Source organism: Lynx rufus, unplaced genomic scaffold, assembly GCF_022079265.1.
Source record: "Lynx rufus isolate CCGP_SWC_20201006 ecotype Redwood Valley unplaced genomic scaffold, mLynRuf1.p SCAF_4, whole genome shotgun sequence".
In the NCBI taxonomy this organism is placed as follows: Eukaryota; Metazoa; Chordata; class Mammalia; order Carnivora; family Felidae; genus Lynx; species Lynx rufus.
In genome coordinates this window covers 14,139,456-14,156,615 of record NW_025814856.1, presented here as the reverse complement: position 1 = coordinate 14,156,615, position 17,160 = coordinate 14,139,456, and the positions used below count along the sequence as shown (strand labels likewise).

Below are 17,160 nucleotides of genomic sequence, written 5' to 3'. Positions count from 1 at the left end.
TGGGGGGAGATGGAATTAGAGCAAGACGGTCAAAGAAAGAATTACACATCCACAAAGATCTATGTTACATAAGAAAGTAGTGCACCTAACTTTATTCCCCTCAGCAGGCTATATAAAGAAAACAGAGCACAACGTGGTAAGTTTATCTCTGAAAAATAAATAGCTGTTAACACACCTTTCTTCCCACATCAGGGGGCATGTAGCACCCGATGCAGAATACAATTATTGCTTCTCTCCATTAAGTATAACTGCTGATCACTCAGCTTCCCCCCCCCCAACAAAGTTATATGAAATGTACAACACAGATGTGCATGTTGGGTGGTAGCTGATTGCATGAAACACACAGCACAGCATTTCGCATTGCTTCTCTCATAGAAAGGTTGGGAATCTATGGCTCACAGGCCAGATCTAGCCCACTGTTCATTTTTAAAGTGGTTTTGTTTGCACAGGTCAGGCCCGTTCATTTACTTTTTGTCTGTGGATGCTTTTACACTACAAGGGCAGAGTCGAGAAATTGTGACAGAGACCATATGGCTCATAAAACCTAAAACATTCACTATCTGATCCTTACAGAAAAAGTTTGTTGACCCCCCTCCCCCCACCCTGTTCTAGTGAAATCCATGCTTTGGTTCCTCATCTGCTTTCTCAGGAGACTCCATGATATTTTCACTGCTTAGAAATATATGTTGCCTCCTAAGAGACATCCATTTAAAGGTAGCTTAGTTTTCCTTCTTATACAGAGAAGCAACATAAAGCTCGATGTAGAGGGGCACCTGGGTGGCTCAGTCTCTTAAGTGACAGACTTCAGCTCAGGTCATGATCTCACAGTTTGTGGGTTCAAGGCCTGCATCGGGCTCTGTGCTGACAGCTTGGAGCCCGGAGCCTGGAGTCTGCCTTGGATTCTCTGTCTCCCTTGCTTTCTCTGCCCCTCCCCTGCTTGTGCTCTCTCTCTCTCTCTCTCTCTCTCTCTCAGAAATAAACATTTAAAAACAAACAAACAACAACAAAAAACACCGTGCCTAGTATACTACCATTTGTCCTGTTTTTGAGAGAGAGAGAGAGAGAGAGAGAGAGAGAGAGGATCTCAAATAGGCTCTATGCTCAGCACGGAGCCCAACACGGGGCTCAATTCCATGATCCTGGAATCATGATCTAATCGGAAATCAAGACTCCAATGCTCAATCAACTGAGCCACCCAGGTGCCACTACCGTATATAGTTTCATTTTTGTATTTTTTTTAATGTTTATTTATTTCTTTTGAGAGAGAAAGAGAGAGAAGGAGGGAGGGGCAGAGAAAGAGAGAGAGAGGGAGAGAGAGAATCTCAAGCAGCCTCCCCACTGCCGTGCAGAGCCCAACTCAGGGCTCAGTCTCACAAATCGTGAAATCATGACCTGAGCCGAAATCAAGAGTCAGATGCTTAACCCATTAAGCCACCCAGGAGCTGTACTTTTAAATGGGAGAGGGGTGAAGGAGAAATATATATATCCTATATGCGTGCGTGTATGTGAAATATATATATCCTATATGCATGCGTGTATGTGTGTGCGCGTGTATTTACTTGCATATACGTAAACACCCACAGGGGCTAACTATGAAGGTTAGGGGTCCTGGGCAAAAAGGGAGGTGGTAGGAGGCCCATCAGCATGTCTTCTTATATTTTTAGGTTCTTGAAACATGCATATATATTATAACCTCTTCAGAAATTTCAAGAAATTAAATTTATTATTTTTAAAGCTTCAAAGATTAAAATGCATAGTACTATTTGTGCTGACTGAATGAATTTGCCTTCCTTGGACGGGCCCTCCCTGAATTTCAGGGCTCCTGAGAGGTTTGTCCCCAGGCCTGAAGGCAGTTCCCGCCTCCCCATCTCTGGTAGCATTGGAGTCTGATTTGTAGCCCCGAAGGCTAAGCCTTTGTGGCCCTGGGATGTTTCTACTAAACAGAAAAGGATTTCAATGAAGGGAGGTTTTTTTTGTTGTTTTTCTTATTTTTAAACAAAATGTATTTCTCTGCAGGCTACATTCTGGCGTTATAGTACTCCTACATCAGAATGGCCAGTTTGAGTCCTCTGCAAAGGGAAGATGGTCTACACTCCAGAGTGTGCTGGTTAATTCCCACCCCTCCCAGAAATAGACATCAATTTCAAGTGAGGTTACTCCAGGCAAAAAAAAAAAAAAAAAAAAAAAAACAACAACAACAAAAATAATCTCTTCAGGGGTCAATACATTCTGGAAAAAAAAAAAAAATTCTCCAGCCTGTTAAAATCCAAGTTTTGAGTTGCAAAATCTATTCTAGAAGCAGATTTCTTTTCTTTTATACAAACATGTAACACGGGAGCAGGGGAGCCCTGCTACGTGAAGCAATGAATTCCTTCCACCATTTCTCTGTAGAATCATTTTACTACGACACTGGTTTGATCATTTCTTTCGTGTTCATCCCTCACTCCCTCCATGGCTTCTGGGTGTTGTTAGTCCTGGAACAAAATCTGCTTTGCCCCCTATTCATATGAAGCAGATGAAAGTGAAGCTACTCCAGGGCCCCTGGGGAAACATATTTTGAAAACATCTGCCCTACACCATGGAGACGATTCAGTGGCAACGGTCCTAAGAGTCGTCAGTAACTGAACACAGAAAGCATGTTTCCATCATGTGTCATTGTCCCCAAATCCTCAAAAGGTGGCGGACCTGAAGCAGCCTCATGTAGGTTGTCTCCACTTATTTCCAGAGCCTTTCTAAACAGATGTCTGACTGTATCGTTTGCACCCACTGTGGTGTTCCCTTTTTTTTTTTCATTTTTTTGTAATGTTTATTTATTTTTGAGAGAGAGAGAAAGAGAGAGCACGCACGAACAGGGGAGGGACAGAGAGAGAGAGGGAGACACAGATTCCGAAGCAGGTTCCAAGCTCTGAGCTGTCAGCACAGAGCCCGATGTGGGGCTCGAACTCACAGACTGTGAGATCATGACCTGAGCCGAAGTCATGACTCAACCGAGCCACCCAGGGGCTCCCCCACCCCCACACTGTGATGTTTCTAACGATGCCTCAGGCTCGGGCTCCCTCATTTAGAACGTCTTAGGGCAATGTATTCACTTGAATTGTCCCCCAAACCTTGAGACTTGAGGGGACACTGTGCTGAGGTCAGCAGAACTGACTGTGCAGTCTTTGAGAGCAGTAGCTGGAACTAGACTTCATAGCTGCTAAACATGAAACCTACAACCCCGCCTCTTCCCTGCTCTTACACACACACACACACCCTCCACGCCTCCCCAGTAGGCACCCCTCCAAAACAACATATGACCCATTGCGTCAGTATTTGGGATGAGGGAGACTTTTTTTTTAAATATAATTTATTGTCAAATTGGCTAACATACAGTGTGTACAATGTGCTCTTGGTTTTGGGGGGGTAGATTCCCATGATTCGTCGCTTACACACAGCACCCAGTGCTCATCCCAACAAGTGCCCTCCTCAATGCCCATCTCCCATTTTCCCCTCTCCCCCACCCCCTCCATCAACCCTCAGTTTGTTCCCTGTATTTGAGAGTCTCTTAGGGTTTGCCTCCCTCCCGCTCTGTTAGAAACTATTTTTTCCCCTTCGCTTTCCCTCTGGTCTTCTGTTAAGTTTCTCAAGTTCCACGTTATGAGTGAAAACATATGCCATCTGTCTTTCTCTGACTGACTTATTTCACTCAGCAGAATACCCTCCAGTTCCATCCACATTGTTGCAAATGGCAGGAATTCATTCTTTCTCATGGCGGGATGAGGGAGACTCTTTAAATGCTGTTATGATGTTCAGAGAAAAGCTGACCAGATTGCTCTAGCTTTCAAATTGCTGAGTTGCAGACAGCATTCAGACTATTTTCAGTACCGAGCGTCTACTATGGAATCAGAAGACTGTGCCCATCTTTACAGAGCACACTTCCAAGCTGGTACTTCACCCCCTCCGCAGACCATCCCAACACCCCCTCCACCAGGCAGCCTCTGGAAGTACCATGTGTGACTCAGTCAGAGGACAACCCCCCCCCAGTCATGAACACATTCCTGCACTTCCTTCAAATACGGCCGGGGGGGGGGTTGTCTTCTGGTCTGGTGCTGTGCTCTGTGGCACCCCATGCCAATGGGCCAGAGGCTCCAGGAGCCCGAGAGAGTGGTGCTGCCCGAGGACCTGCAGGGAGGAAAGCAAACTCAGACCCAGGATGCCCATGCCTCTGAAAACTCTCAACTTCCTGTCAAGTGGCCGACTGGCCGGAGTTCTCAGGGATGATGCCTTGCAGGTGGCCCAGTACTGGCGTCTGACAGGCAGGGCGGGCCCTCAGTGATGACAGCAGCTAAATCAGCCTTCCCAAGTCGTCAGTCCATGCTGACAAGCTCCATCTCTACGACGGTGGCCACTTTTATTTATTTATTTGGCCACACTAATTCATGTGTCAGTTGTGCCGGTCCCGGGGTGGCCAACAACCGAGGCTGGCCAAGGTCAGCTGTCTTCGTCGGTTAGCCCTTCCACGATGGATGCTGTCTGGCGGGCAATTAACATGCTACAGCAATCCGCATAGTCTCCCAGTCACCCATCCACTTCGCATCTCCTCATCCCCAACCTTCCAGGCCCCTCACCGGCCAGCCAGGCCATTCCCCGGTGCTGTAGGTCAATGTGAATTCTAACCCTCGTCCGCTGTGCCTTCTCCGCCAGGTGGATGACCGGGCATATCCCCCACCTGAGAATGTTTTCCTCCACCACTGTCATCTTGGGCCCCTGCTGGATGAGGCTCCAGGGAAGTTGCTGTGTCTGCATTTTTGCCTCCAGAACCCCAGAGGCCTTCATTACGGCCCTTGCCCTGGCAAGTGCCACAAGCTCCATACGGCACCTTGTCCCACTGCCTCCGCTGTCGGCCATTCTGGCATGTCAATTCACTTAGCCTGGGTCATAACCTTCTCCATGCTTCTAGGAGCCATCCAGGTATTGAGGTCGCACCATCTCCCAGGGCACTTGCCAGGGCGTTACATCTTGGATTCCAGGAGAGCTCCCCATCTTTGTGGTCTGGCCATGGGGTCAAGCATCCCGAGAACTCACTCCCACGTCTTCTCCCAGTTGGTCATGCAGGTCTTCTGGGGGAGTTATAGCCTGGGGGCTAGTAGAGGAGACAGGTACGGGTTGTTGCTGTTTTTAATTTTTTTAATGTTTATTTATTTTTGAGAGAGAGAGACAGCGTGAGCAGGAGAGGGCAGAGACAGAGGGAGACAGAATCCGAAGCAGGTTCCAGGCTCTGAGGTGTCGGCGTAGAGCCTGACGTGGGGCTCAAACTCACAAACCGTGAGCTCATGACCCCAGCCGAAGTCAGATGCTTAACCGACTGAGCCGCTCAGGCGCCCCCAAGGTACAGGTCTTAAGGAAAGTGACCTTGTCTTATAGAGAGAGCTGTTTGCATGGTCTCCAAGCAAGGTGATAACAAACGCTGCTTTTCTTTTTTCCTTTTTTCTTCTTTTCTTTTCTTTTTTTAGTATCCACTGAATTTACTCAGCATAACCACAGAAGTATTGGCTTCATGCAGTCACACACCAACAAAAACACAAGATATAGCACTATTATCCACATTTTGTCCAAGTGTATTTCTTTTGAGGCTCATTTATATATTCTCATATGCCACAGACCATCACTTAAATAATGGATATTTTTAATGCTATTTGCTTTCTTGACTTACTCAGTATCTTCTGCAGATATCTTCATGATTCCCACACACAGAAAATGCTGATTTCCTTCCGCCATGATTGCAACGATCGTACGTACTGCAACAGGGTAAAGCTTGGCTCCAGGAGACGTTAAGCCCGGACACATAATGTTTGCTCGACTGAGTACAAATGTGATGGCTCCTTTATCAACTTGCTGGGGCACCAGGATAAAAGGATATATGTGGAGTAACCTTAGGGTTGGATAAAAAGGTCCTTCCCTTTGTCTAAAAAATAGTAAGTTTTACTGCAAGGATTTCTCTAGGTTCATGGCACCACACTATTCTGACAGGATCTTTCTTAGGCATTATATGATTAAGCCATGGTTCTCTACCTGGAAATTGTTCTATCGACTGGTTCTTAATACCCTTAATAACTGAGGTTTTCAACTGGATGCAGTTGGACACATTTTCTTTTTCATCACATTTCTTGAACACGTTCCAAGGTGAAGAGAGCGACGATGGGGAAGAGCCCAGAATGGGAAAAATTGAGTTAGGTAGGGTCGGGCAGATCCCCTTACTCCGGGGAAAGCCGTCAGTGACAATAGGAGCTGTTGTCGTTATCCGGAAAGGGAGACAGCCAGCCGCACTTTACGGCTCTAACAAATACTACTTCCGCACCTCTGAATTGGGTGGCCCTTTTGCTGGGTCGTTTGGGGCTACCAATTTCTTCCCAGAGCCGGTAGCTCAGAGGGCGAGGCTTGAGGAAAAAGAAGGGCTAGATCAATGGTTCTAGTTGTAGGAAGAGAATGGAAAGATAGCGCTTGTTCTTAACAAGGACGGATGGGCCGTTTCTGCAGGCTCAGAGGAGTCTGGTTGACAGTTACCGGCATCTGGGGCGCCTGGGTGGCTCAGTCGGTTGAGCGTCCGGCTTCGGCTCAGGTCATGATCTCACGGTCTGTGTGAGTTCAAGCCCCGCATTGGGCTCTGTGCTGACAGCTCGGAGTCTGGAGCCTGTTTCGGATTCTGTGTCTCCCCCCACTCAAGAATAAATTTTAAAAACATTGAAATAGGGGCGCCTGGGTGGCGCAGTCGGTTAAGCGTCCGACTTCAGCCAGGTCACGATCTCGCAGTCCGGGAGTTCGAGCCCCGCGTCAGGCTCTGGGCTGATGACTCAGAGCCTGGAGCCTGTTTCAGATTCTGTGTCTCCCTCTCTCTCTGCCCCTCCCCCGTTCATGCTCTGTCTCTCTCTGTCCCAAAAATAAATAAAAACGTTGAAAAAAATTTAAAAAAATAAAAATAAAAAATAAAAACATTAAAATAAAATTTAATTTAAAAAATAAAATATTTTCTCACCAATAGATATCTCAGGGACTGAGAAGGTTTTTTTGTTTAATTATTTCTTTTGTTTACTTTTTTAATGTCTATTTTTTAATTTAATTTTTATTTATTTTTGAGAGAGAGAGAGAGCATGAGTGGGGGAGGGCACAGAAAGAAGGAGGCGCAAAATCCAAAGCAGGTTCCAGGCTCTGAGCTGTCAACACAGAGCCGATGCAGGGCTTGAACTCATGAACTGTGAGATCATGTCCTGAGCCAAAGTCGGACACTTAACCAACTGAGCCACCCCGGCACCCTTAATTTTTTTAATGTTTATTTTGAGAGAGAGAAAGAGAGTGAGAGAGCACGAGCAGGGGAGGGGCAGAGAGAGAGAAGGAGAGAGAGAATCCCAAGCAGGCTGTGCGCTATCAGCCCAGAGCCCCACATGGGGTTCCATCTCACAAACTGTGAGATCATGACCTGAGCCAAAATCAAGAGTCAGTCGCTCAACTGACTGAGTCACCCAGGTGCCCCTCTATAAAATCTTTTGGTAGGCTGATTTAGTTTGTGGCATCCCTGGCAAGAAGCCTAGGAAAACTAAAGGAATCAGAAAAGGCCAGAATTTTGGAGATCTTTGGGGGTAACCCATGCTTATGATGTAAGTGGAGAGAATTGCATGGAGGGCATCAACTAGGTCTGCTCCTACCACTCCTCTAGGTCCCCTGCTACTTGGTAAAGAGTGAATGAGGGTTTCCCAGGTGTCCAAGCAAAGCAGGAGCCCAGAAAGCCAGGGGCCAGCCCTCGTAGCCAACTACCTCTCTTCTTTGGCACATCACAGAGGCCCCAACCCACCGAAACATTATTTCTTTGCTTACATTAGTAGGAACAAATGTCATAACTTCTCCAAAGGAAAGAAAGTATGTGTGCTGAAAGAGAATTGTCATCTACCAAATAGGGACACACATCCCAAAGCGACATAGAGAGACATGGAAATACACAGATAGGCCCCAGTTTTAGACTATAATGAATGTAAAATTAAGGAACATACAATTTTTAGAGAGCATGAATGAGCAAGGGGCAGAGAGAGAAAGAGAGAGAGAGAATCCAATGAGGTTCAGAGAGAGAGGGAGAGAGAGCTCAGAGCTGGGAGCGGGGCTCGAACTCATGAACCATGAGATCATGACCTGAGCTGAGGTTGGATGCTTAACCGACTGAGCCATCCAGGCGCCCCATGGGAAAATATAAATTAATGTCAAGACTCTTTAGTCCTTATCTTTTAGGCTTTTTAAAAAATATATTTCACTTATTCTTGAGAGAGAGCATGAGCAGGGAAGGGGCAGAGAGAGAGGGGGACAGAGGATCCAAAGCGGGCTTTCCACTGACAGCAGTGAGTAGGATGTGGGGCTCAAACTCCGGAACCATGAGATCATGACCTGAGCCAAAGTTGGAGGCTCAACTGACTGAACCGCCCAGGCTCCCCCCATCCTTAGCTTTTATTCTTACAAGTGTCCCCAATAAATAGTTAACCAGTCAATCTTAGTCTATTTGGAACTAAAACCATAACATTGGCTTTTAATTTAAATACTGCAGTTTTCTACCTTGCCAAAACAGTAACTTTTAAACCTGTGTTTAAATCACCCAATGGCTTTTTAAAAGTTTATGTATTTATTTGGAGAGAGGGAGGGAGGGAGAAAGAAAGAAAGAGCAGGGGAGTGGCAGAGAGAGAGGGAGAGAAAGAGAATCCCAGGCAGGCTCCATACTGTCGGCATGGAGCCCAACTCGGGGCTAGAACTCACAAACCGTGAGATGACCTGAGCCGAAACCAAGAGTCAGATACTTAACCGACTGAGCCATCCAGACAGCCCTCATCCAATGGCTCTTTACCCAAAGCAGACATTTGTCTGCATCTTCAGAGACACTCTCAGAATATTCCCTAGAGGACAGGGAGGACTTTGGGGGAACATAGCCCTTCCCCTGTTGCCAAGCAGTGAGGGTGTTTATTGCCAAATGTTGACATTGAGAGAGCTTAGAGGCTGGTCCCGCTCATCTGGATGCAGAAATAATTTGTAGACCATCAAAATTCTCTGGCAGGTGCAGGCCCCACTTGAAAACAGTCCTAAATGCCAGTAGACCCAGGCAATTCCCCTGCCCCACTGCTCCCACCTACCAGAAACATAGGCCCACAGGACGCCAGAAGGGGACTGGACCCTCCAGGCCACTTGTCGCCTCCCACCCTTCCCGACTCCTAGGCAGACAAGTCAAGCCACGTGCATCGGTTCAAGTACCCCAGTCACCTGGAACTCGGCCCAGAAGTTGTGGTCTGTGTGCAGCCAGACATCAGAATTATTTTAAGCTCTCCAAGTGATTCTAAGGGGCAGCACGGTTTGAGAACCACTTCTCCATGCCAGAGCTTAGCCAACGTCCATGCCAATCTGATTTTAGCAGGTAAAGGGGCTGAAGAAGAGAAGCACACAGAGCTATGGAGTGTGGAGGGCACTTTACTCCTGGGTGCAAGGTCATGTGCAGGCTGTGTGATGGTGGGCAAGTCACCTGGCCTCTCTGGGCTGAGTCTCCTCCTCGTGTCTAAAGTTGAATGGGTGCATTCACTGTCAGAGATCTGCTCCACCGCCAAGTTCTGGGCTTTTACCCTAAGGCCTGAAGGCCTCAGGTGATTGCGGTTACCTGCTCCAAGTCGCTCCCTCCAAAGCAGGGGTCAGCTGGCTTGTCCTCGAGGCCATTTGAAAACTCTCTGCTCTTTTCTGGGGGTACAACCCTGGGGTTAATGTGGCAGAAGAGTCTCAGAAGCCCAAGTGGACTTTAGAACAAGAAGGGCATGGACTGGAGAAAATTGCCTATGGGAAGAGAGGTCAGTAACGACATCAGAGACGCCACTAGATGGGCTCAATCAATGAGTGGGACTTGGGAGAGAAGATAAGACTGAGCTTTCTGAGGGGGGTGACAGACTGAGTTGATAGAGCCCTTGTCCCTGGGATGTCTCTCTCTTCAACTCATCTGTAGTTCTACTTCTATTCATGAAACATCTTGTGATATGCATGTCAATAGGGCCTTTCTCTTTCTCCCAAATTAAACACTTGTTTCCAGTAGATAGAAAGGTGTCTCCACTTGGACTGAGACTTCTTTTTTTTCAACGTTTATTTATTTTTGGGACAGAGAGAGACAGAGCATGAATGGGGGAGGGGCAGAGAGAGAGGGAGACACAGAATCGGAAACAGGCTCCAGGCTCTGAGCCATCAGCCCAGAGCCTGACGCGGGGCTCGAACTCACGGACTGCGAGATCGTGACCTGGCTAAAGTCGGACGCTTAACCGACTGCGCCACCCAGGCACCCCTGGACTGAGACTTCTAAATGCATCTGAAAGTTGCCCGAGGCTCTGAGCTCCGGTCATCACCCCATGTCTCTGTGATCATTGCACCGGGTCAGGGACCGATAGGAAAATCAGTTCCTTTCCAACATTTGTACTAACGTGTCCCAGTCTCCAAGAAGGCTATGCCTGCAAAGAGGGAACATGAGAGGTTACAATTCTCTAACTAGACCATGGCCTTGATATAGAAGTGACTGACTCCTGGGGCGCCTTTGTGGCTCTGTCAGTTGAGCATCCGACTCTCGATTTCGGCTCCGATCATGATCTCACGGTTAGTGAGATCAAGCCCCGGCTCAGGCTCTGTGCCGATAGGGAGGAAGCTGCTTGGGATTCCCTCTCTCCCATGCTCTCTCCTTCTCTCTCAAAATAAATAAGTAAACTTTTGGGGCGCCTGGGTGGCTCAGTCGGTTAAGCGTCTGACTTCATCTCAGGTCACGATCTTGCGGTCCGTGAGTTCGAGCCCCGCGTCGGGCTCTGGGCTGATGGCTCAGAGCCTGGAGCCTGCTTCCGATTCTGTGTCTCCCTCTCTCTCTGCCCCTGCCCCGCTCATGCTCTGTCTCTCTCTGTCTCAAAAATAAAACGTTAAAAAAAATTTTTTTAAATAAATAAGTAAACTTAAAAAAAAAAAAAAAAAGCAACTGACTCCTTAACTACATCTGTGACTGAAGTGAGCCAGGCCACGTTTTGGACACAGGTGGGAAAGACGAGCAAAAGCAGATGCTCAAGGTCTAGTTGGGGAAGCAGGTGTGTCAGCAGGTGAGTTCAGTCAGTCCAGGGTCGCAGCGCTGACATGAAGTCTGTGCAGAATTGAGGGAGCAGGAGAAGGAGAGGCACGTCTGTAGGATTGGGCTTGAAGGGACAGCAAAGAGTCGGTTGTGCCTTTTTTTTTTCCTTCTAATTTTAATTCTGTTTTCTTAGAATACAATCGAGCATGGTAAAACTCTAAAAAACAGAAACAAAATACTTCCTTTTGTCCTTGTTCCAAACCACCCATTGTTGCCCCCTTGTAAATAATCTTTGTTCTGAAACTGGAAGTGATCTATAGAATGTATTGTTTCCTCAACTTCGGAAGTGCATTGAAGAGGAATATAGTAGGCAGAGCAAAATTTAGAAAACTGTGGCCAGTGTTGAAGGAATGGCGAGACCGGAATTCGTTGCAAGCCTTCGGCTACTCCACGAGCAGAGAATTGGGATGAAGTTATAGGAAGTTTTATATAAAGTTATAATAACGAAAGCTGGGAGGTCCCAGGGAAAATTGGAGGGAAAGAGAGCTCATCCTACAGGAAGGGCCAGGCTAGGACTGTCCTTCTGTACAGCAGTCCCGGGAGCCTCTGGCGTGTGAAGTTATACCTGTCTGTCCGCATATCTGTAATGGTTGCCTGATCTGTGCTGAGATGATACAGGCCACACCCGCTGGCCCCGAGTTCCGCATAAAGCCTGTTTGGTCATGCAGAATGCTGGACATCGCATCAAGATTCTCTGACATATTAAAGAATAATGTCCCTGTCGCTTCGATGTGTTGGTTTCTTACTTTGTAAGAAGGCACTTCAACTAATAGCTTATTTAATCACTTACCACTCCCAAAAGGTTATTAAACCATTTCACACTCGAGAATTGTGAGGTTCCTAATGAAAGCAAAGAACGGCACTGGTAAGGATGATATGAGGATTTCTTTATTTTGTATTTATTAAAAAAAATTTTTTTTTACATTTATTTATTTTTTTTTGAGAGACATAGAGACACAGAGCACAAGTTGGGGAGGGGCAGAGAGAGAAGGAGACACAGAATCTGAAGCAGGCTCCAGGATCTGAGCGGTCAGCACAGAGCCTGACACGGGGCTCGAACTCACAAACTGTGAGATCATGACCTGAGCCAAAGTCGGACGCTTAACCGACTGAGCCACCCAGGCGCCCCTCTTGATTTTTTTTAATGTTTATTTTTATTTTTGAGAGAAAGAAAGCAGAGGAGGGGCAGAGACAGGACACAGGATCTGAAGCAGGCTCTGCAGTGGCAGCAGTGAATCCGATGTGGGGCACGAACTCAGGAACCATGAGACCATGACCTGAGCCGAAGTCGGACGCTCAACTGACTGAGCCACCAAGGTGCCCCGAGGATTTCTTTTTATAATTATCTGAAAAGGTTGTCATCATGTGCCTTAGTAACAGTACAATCCTACCCAGTGATCCCATTATCCCTGGTCCTTGGCCATCCCAGCCCGTGTTACCAGGTGGTAACCCACAACCTGTGCTCATAAGAATAGAAAGAAATCAACTATGAGCTGTCACCAGATGGCAGGCCCTGCTGCAGCCACAGGATGGGCCCAAATCCAGAGCAGATCCTAGCAGATGCTGATCAAAGAAATACTATCATACAAGCCTGAAGGAACACCTTGCCCTTTGAGCATTAAGAAATCTGAAAGTAAGCATGAACATAAACGAATACAATTTTAAATTTTGTATTTTTTACGGTGAATAGTCATCATCTTCCCCAACGGCCTCTGAAGCCAATAGTCCTGATTAATTTTTTTAATGTTTGCTTATTTATTTTGAGAGAGAGAGAGAGAGAAAACAAGTGGGGAAGGGGCAGAGAAAGGGGGAACAGAGGATCCAAAGCAGGTTCTGTGCTAACAGCACAGGGGGCTCCAACTCATGAATCACGAGATCATGATCTGAGCCCAAGTCGGATGCTCAACCAACTGAGCCATCCAGGCACCCCAGTCCTGATTATTATTAAAAAATCACAAAGTTCTGGGGGCGACCGAGTGGCTCTGTTGGTTAAGTGTCAGACTCCTTTTTTCTTTTTTTAATAACTATTTAGGGGCACCTGGGTGGCACAGTCGGTTAAGCGTCCGACTTCAGCCAGGTCACGATCTCGCGGTCCGTGAGTTCGAGCCCCACGTCAGGCTCTGGGCTGATGGCTCAGAGCCTGGAGCCTGTTTCAGATTCTGTGTCTCCCTCTCTCTCTGCCCCTCCCCCGTTCATGCTCTGTCTCTCTCTGTCCCAAAAATAAATAAAAACGTTGAAAAAAAATTTTGAAAAAAAAATAACTATTTATTTTTGAGAGAGAGAGAGAGAGAGACAGAGTGCAAACAGGGGAGGGGCAGAGAGAGAGGGAGACACAGCATCTGAAGCAGGGTCCACGCAGGGCTCAAACCCATGAACGGTGAGATCATGACCTGAGCAGAAGTCAAGACGCTTAACCGACTGAGCCACCCAGGTGCCCCTAGCGTCAGACTCTTGATTTTGGCTCAGGTCAAGATGTCATGGTTGGTGAGATCCCTGCTTGGGATTCTCTCTTTCTCCCTCCCCTAACAAACAAACAAATAAACAGACAAACAAATAAACAAATCATTTTTTTAATCACAAAGTTAGATCAATGTTCTCCTTTTCAAAAACCATGTTCAGGGGCGCCTGGGTGGCGCAGTCGGTTAAGCGTCCGACTTCAGCCAGGTCACGATCTCGCGGTCCGTGAGTTCGAGCCCCGCGTCAGGCTCTGGGCTGATGGCTCGGAGCCTGGAGCCTGTTTCCGATTCTGTGTCTCCCTCTCTCTCTGCCCCTCCCCCGTTCATGCTCTGTCTCTCTCTGTCCCAAAAATAAATAAAAAACGTTGAAAAAAAAATAAATAAAAAAAAACCATGTTCATATTCTCTCTGTGAGACAGACCTATCTGCAAAGTCTTGAACCACAACATAACTTTGGCTAAGCAAAGCAGCATCTGAAAAGATATTTTTATTTATCTTTTTTAATTTTTAAGTAATCTCTACACACAACCCCAAGATCAACAGTCGTGTGCTCCACGGACTGAGCCAGCCAGGCACCCCCAGAAAGATAATTCTTAAACGGGAAGAGTTGAGAATGTTTACATTCATTTTTTATTTACCCATGATAAGCAGTATTTCTGCCGTTCTAATGAAGCTTAAACCTTAGATTTAATCTATAAAAATTAGGAGATTCAGATTAAATTCCTGATGCCCTATTGTAAATTCAATAAAGGTTAACATAAAACGATGCACAAAACAAACTTCAGTTGTTCCTGCCCTTATTTTTGGAAGATCATTTGAGATTAAAAGAATAAAACAAAACCCCACAGTGCATGAGAACAGTGTCCCCCTTCTTTAATAACAATATTTTCAAAGTCTCTGTTATGGCACAAAAACAGACACACAGACCAATGGAATAGAATAGAAACCCCACAACTAGACCCACAAACGTATGGCCAACTCATCTTTGACAAAGCAGGAAAGAACATCCAATGGAAAAAAGACAGCCTCTTTAACAAATGGTGCTGGGAGAACTGGACAGCAACATGCAGAAGGTTGAAACTACACCACATTCTCACACCATTTACAAAAATAAACTCAAAATGGATAAAGGACCTAAATGTGAGACAGGAAACCATCAAAACCTTAGAGGAGAAAGCAGGAAAAGACCTCTCTGACCTCAGCCATAGCAATCTCTTACTCGACACATCCCCAAAGACAAGGGAATTAAAAGCAAAAGTGAATTACTGGGACCTTATGAAGATAAAAAGCTTCTGCACAGCAAAGGAAACAACCAACAAAACTAAAAGGCAACCAACGGAATGGGAAAAGATATTTGCAAATGACATATCGGACAAAGGGCTAGTATCTAAAATCTATAAAGAGCTCACCAAACTCCACACCCGAAAAACAAATAACCCAGTGAAGAAATGGGCAGAAAACATGAATAGACACTTCTCTAAAGAAGACATCCAGATGGCCAACAGGCACATGAAAAGATGTTCAGCATCGCTCCTTATCAGGGAAATACAAATCAAAACCACACTCAGGAATCACCTCACGCCAGTCAGAGTGGCCAAAATGAACAAATCAGGAGACTATAGATGCTGGAGAGGATGTGGAGAAACGGGAACCCTCTTGCACTGTTGGTGGGAATGCAAATTGGTGCAGCCGCTCTGGAAAGCAGTGTGGAGGTTCCTCAGAAAATTAAAAATAGACCTACCCTATGACCCAGCAATAGCACTGCTAGGAATTTATCCAAGGGATACAGGAGTACTGATGCATAGGGGCACTTGTACCCCAATGTTCATAGCAGCACTCTCAACAATAGCCAAATTATGGAAAGAGCCTAAATGTCCATCAACTGATGAATGGATAAAGAAATTGTGGTATATATACACAATGGAATACTACGTGGCAATGAGAAAAAATGAAATAGGGCCTTTTGTAGCAACGTGGATGGAACTGGAGAGTGTGATGCTAAGTGAAATAAGCCATACAGAGAAAGACAGATACCATATGGTTTCACTCTTATGTGGATCCTGAGAAATTCAACAGGAACCCATGGGGGAGGGGAAGGAAAAAAAAAAAAAGAGGTTAGAGTGGGAGAGAGCCAAAGCATAAGAGACTGTTAAAAACTGAGAACAAACTGAGGGTTGATTGGGGGTGGGAGGGAGGGGAGGGTGGGTGATGGGTATTGAGGAGGGCACCTTTTGGGATGAGCACTGGGTGTTGTATGGAAACCAGTTTGTCAATAAATTTCATATATATATATAAAAAAAAAGTCTCTGTTAACTGAAACACTACAGAATAACTCACCAGATTTTTAAAAATCCGAAATCTAGGGGCGCCTGGGTGGCTCAGTCGGTTAAGCGGCCGACTTCAGCCAGGTCACGATCTCGCGGTCCGTGAGTTCGAGCCCCGCATCGGGCTCTGGGCTGATGGCTCAGAGCCTGGAGCCTGCTTCCGATTCTGTGTCTCCCTCTCTCTCTGCCCCTCCCCCGTTCATGCTCTGTCTCTCTCTGTCCCAAAAATAAATAAACGTTAAAAAAAAACTTTTAAAAAATCCGAAATCTGTTTTTATTTTATTTTATTTTTTTAAGTAATCTCTACTTCCAACATGGGGCTCAAACCCACAACCCTGAGATCAAGGGTTGCACTCTCCGCTGTCTGAGCCAGCCAGGCATCCCCTCCAAGCTTCTTATTGAAGGGAGTCAACGTTCTAAACTAGTAGATGTGAAAAATTAAGTTGTGTTTAAAAAAAGAAAACCCTCAAGACTTAAACCTTAGACATAGTGAAGGTTAAGAATGCGTGCTTGTGGGGGCGCCTGGGTGGCTCAGTCAGTTGAGTGTCCAACTCTTGATCTCGGCACAGGTAGTGATCCCAGGGTTGTGGGATTGAGCCCTGCCTCGGGCTCCGTGTTGAGTGTGGAGCCTGCTTAAGACTCTCTCTCTCTCTCCCTCTGCCCCTCTCCCCTCGTCCCATACTCTCTCTAAAATTAAGGGGCGCCTGGGTGGCTCAGTCGGTTAAGCATCCGACTTTGGCTCAGGTCATGATCTCGCGGTCCGTGGGTTCGAGCCCCGCATCAAGCTCTGTGAGACAGCTCAGAGCCTGGAGGCTGTTTCAGATTCTGTGTCTCCCTCTTTCTCTGACCCTCCCCTGTTCATGCTCTCTCTCTGTCTCAAAAATAAATAAATGTTAAAAAAAAATAAAAATAAAAAAATAAAATTAAAAAGAAGAAGGGGGAGGAAGAGGAGGAGGGGGAGGAGGAAAAGGAGGAGAAGGAGGTAAATAGGTAAATAGGATTCTGTTCAATATGTATTTCAATATGGGATTTGAGTTTCCTGATATTTAAACATAATGTGCATATTTCATTTATATAGTACTTCCCCGATAGAAAAAAAAGTACCACTTTATACAACACGTGGCCTATTGCTAATGCCCAGTGATTCACAGCCTGTTGAAGCTGAACAAATCTTAGGATTTGAATTCAAAGATGGTTGCCTTTTTTTTTTCCACACCCCATTTCAAAATGAAATATTCTG

General features: G+C 46.2%; 1 pseudogene; it reads right to left on the bottom strand.

The window, feature by feature from the left end:
• Positions 1 to 5,613: 5,613 nt before the first annotated feature.
• Positions 5,614 to 11,820, bottom strand: LOC124522934 (malignant T-cell-amplified sequence 1-like; annotated as a pseudogene).
• Between the last annotated feature and the right edge of the window lie 5,340 nt (positions 11,821 to 17,160).